Genomic DNA, 3,812 nt, shown 5'->3' with positions numbered 1-3,812 from the left:
TTTGTAACAATAGGTCATACTTACCAAAGGCGTCAAACTTTCAGGAGAGAGACAGAGAGAGGGAGATTTGCCAAAAACTATGTTCTTCTTTTTGAATAAATTAAGCCAAGCAGAATAAAATGGTCGTATTACAGGGTGCTTTCCACAATATTTTATACATACATTACTGTACATAATGATAACTTTACTTCATAAAGATTCGACATGTTATTGGCATGTCTTTTCTACAAAGCAAAATATATATTAAACAAAATCAGTATTCTTAACCATAAACCTATACCTTAACCTTACAATTGGGGCTGTCCTTACCATTTAATCTTATCTTACCCTAGCAATTCATCCATGTATTGTTTCTGTTTGGGAGTGGGGGGGGGGGGGGCTAAAGCTTGATGATACGTTTGTCGATCAATGATTGTTTCAACATTTAAGATTTTAAAAATTGTCAAGCGTAAGTTGTAATGTTAGTAATGTTATTGCGGACAGGTATACCTTTTGGTATCAGAATAAGTTAATGTTAGAGAACCTTAACCTTGAATCTAAACCTTTAATTGTGAAACCTTACCCAAGAAGATATACCTGCTTAGAAATGAATTGATCTTAACAGAATAGATTGATTTTATAAAAAAAAAGCTCCTCCACTTTTTTGAAGATATGTATTGGTAGTATGAATTATATTTGCTTCCTTTTTTAATGAAGCACGCAGGACAGATAAGGCAACACATCGTTTTGATATGCTAATTAAGGGATAATGAGTTATGACGTCATAATATACGCCCCGCCTCTGTATTACCATATATAGAATATATACCGAAAACAGCAGTTTAAGCATAAAATACGGCTGATTTAATACTTCGTAAGCAAAATATAACTACGAATCACTCATGTGTGTTTTATAAGTTTACAACAATCAGAATATACGACGAATTTCCATAACGCATCTGTCGTATGGGTGTGAATCTGCGTCCCAAAAGCGCTCGTCAGACGATGTAAACACGTGTAGCTGGTATTCCCGATGATGGCGATCTTTTGATGATTTATCCGGTGTGTAGATTAGATATACAGTGTATTTGTAATATACTAGATAGCTCAATAACTATTTTATTGTGATTTTATACTGTTGATGCATTTCTGATCGACTTAATGTGTTGTTTTGTTCAAAACATGAGGAGAGACTGCATTGTTTACATTTAGGCCTATACAATGTACATTGTACATGTAGCTTCATTGCCAGTCCGTTAAATTGTTGATCATTTTCTGCAATCGACACGAATCAGTTCATAGTACCTGTACTGACAATATTTAGCTTTACACAGCTGTTTTTTTTTATTTCAATTTGTAAGTAAACAATACAAAGACTGTGTGAAAACAGCTGATTTGATTTTCTGAAAATCAGTACAGTGCAGGCTAAAAGATGCTGATTTCATTTTCTGGAAATTGATGAACAGCTGATCAATAACACCTTTCTACTGTGTTCAAAGTTCTTCCATGACAGTTCATTTATATTGTTTACACATTCATCCAGTTGATATATTAAGATGTTTATGCACATTAATTCTTAATTATTACTAGTTTGTTTTTAGAACTCAGTATATTACTACGTCCATAACACTGTTTGAAATCTTGAAATCACCTGGGTTCATACTTATGATGCTGTACTATTGGTAATAAAAAACCCAAATAATAATAAACAAATGACTGCATGTCTCCATCTGATTTTCTCTAAATGAGGAATCTACATTCATGGTCATATATGGTATTGTTTGTGCAGAATGTGCATATGTAACTTTCAAATACGGTAAAATTTGAAGTGTTTGTCATTTTACCTATCCATGCATAATATATTATGTAGACCTTTCACAAAAATGTTCAAATTACTGTTGACATGTCCTAATATGCATGTAAATTAAATTGTATGACTTCTCATAATTATATTTTGTTATTTGCAGAGTAATTTGAAAAGTGTCACACTGATTTGAAAAAAAAAAGGCTGGAAGAAAATGTAAGTAAATAACATACATGTATAAGTTCAATAATTATCATTGAAATAATGACCAATCTGATTATTCTATGAGACAATTCAATTAGAAAAAAGTATTTTCAAGTACGAATGGTTTCATTTAATGTTTTAAAATGATTGATATAAACCTATGTTATTTATAAATCTACAATTTTGAATATTGCTCATCAACAAATCAACAATACATGGTATGTTTTAATTCACACTGACTGCACCAGCATTATATAATATCAATCAATCAAATCAGTTGTGAGAGAGAGAGAGAGAGAGAGAGAGAGAGAGAGAGAGAGAGAGAGAGAGAGATGCATTTTTAAGGTCAGGCCGGGTAAAATAAAGGGGGGCAATTAAACTAATATCATGCACATATCAGGGGTGAGGATGCGAATAATTTCAAATCAACTGTATTTGAATTTGTGCAAAATTAAATGCACATCTAAACATAATAAACTGTTAATTAAGATAAATAAATTCCATTGAATATCAAATTGTAGAAAATCCTCCATTTCAGTCTTTCAGCCATTTTGATAACAAGTTAAACTTACTGAAATATATATAATTTTCATTTTAGCTGGTACCTGCTTTGTCTTGAGATTTACAATGATGTTCTTATTGGTGATCATTTACCCACACCCTTATCCTGGTGTCATATACAAGATGAAGTGATGGAAAGAAAAACCTGAACTTTAGAAACAGGAAGACTGTGTTTTTGAAGAGAGAAGAGGACCAGAACTAAGAAGTCATACAATAAACACATTGACATCATAAAAAGAAATTGCAATTTTGAGTTTGCATGCATATGTCAGGTTTAAATGTTGTCACAGAATTTTTTTTTCAGAAAGTCCCTTTTAATATCTTCTTGAATTAATAAAACAAATGAACCAAATATAATTGTTTATATATATATAATTTTGTTTGAGAAGTGGAAAGGGGATGGTATGTAAATGGGCGGGAGAGAGAGTCTCTCACATAGAATTCAGACTTATTTAAATTCAATATATTGATGTGAACCAAAAATGGCTTTTGATCGCCTTGTTGTAGGATTTACACACTCTCTTTCCTTTCTCGGTAATGAAACATGAGCGTTTAGAATTTATTTTGTGAATGAATAGATATGCTAACCCTCCCCCTCTCCTTAATCTTAATCATTCTGCATGTGTTGAATAAAAATAAAAGTCAATTTTAATGAGTGTTTAAATTACAAGTGAAACATGTGTAATACAAAGGTGAATACTGTTGATTGCTTATGGAGGATGGGAAAAGGCCTCATACATGGGCAGATCTACATGTATAGTCCCCGTGGCAAATTCTAATTTAATTCACAATTTACATAGTAAAACACTATGGTACCTGGCCCCTGGCAAACAGAATAAAGTTACCCCTTTGAACCCCCTCCCCAGAATAACAGACCCAAGCAGTGCTATAGAATATGCAGTCATTGGGCAAAGGCTGCACATAAATAATGAAAAAAATACTCCATATTTTATTTTCTAATATATATTATGAGAACAATTTAGTTAGTTTATTAATATCAGGGGCTTCATTTGTCTCTGTTGACAGACATCTTATCCCTCAAATAATTGTGTACAATTAGCTCTTATATATTTTTCTCCCATTACTAACAAAATATTAAGTAACCAATAACTCCGCGAATGCGGTTAACCAAGAGAACTGATACACAACGGTTTTTTGTTTACATCCATGATACAACAGAGGAAATGCGGACGATTCATCGTAACCATCTTTTCTCTTTTGAAATAAATAAAACAGAAGCACTATGTTTAAATAACCATTTACA

General features: G+C 32.1%; 1 long non-coding RNA gene across 1 annotated transcript; it reads left to right on the top strand.

Annotated features, from left to right (window-relative positions):
* Window positions 1-701: 701 nt before the first annotated feature.
* LOC117690730 (uncharacterized) lies at window positions 702-2,960 on the top strand. The gene is made up of 3 exons (XR_010712460.1): window positions 702-1,041; window positions 1,947-1,999; window positions 2,586-2,960. It is a non-coding gene; the product is annotated as an uncharacterized lncRNA (long non-coding RNA).
* The last annotated feature ends 852 nt before the right edge of the window (window positions 2,961-3,812 follow it).

The sequence above is a fragment of the Magallana gigas genome, chromosome 1, assembly GCF_963853765.1.
Source record: "Magallana gigas chromosome 1, xbMagGiga1.1, whole genome shotgun sequence".
NCBI classification, from domain to species: domain Eukaryota; kingdom Metazoa; phylum Mollusca; class Bivalvia; order Ostreida; family Ostreidae; genus Magallana; species Magallana gigas.
The sequence above is the reverse complement of the archived record's forward strand: the minus strand, read 5'-3'. Positions and strand labels throughout refer to the sequence as shown.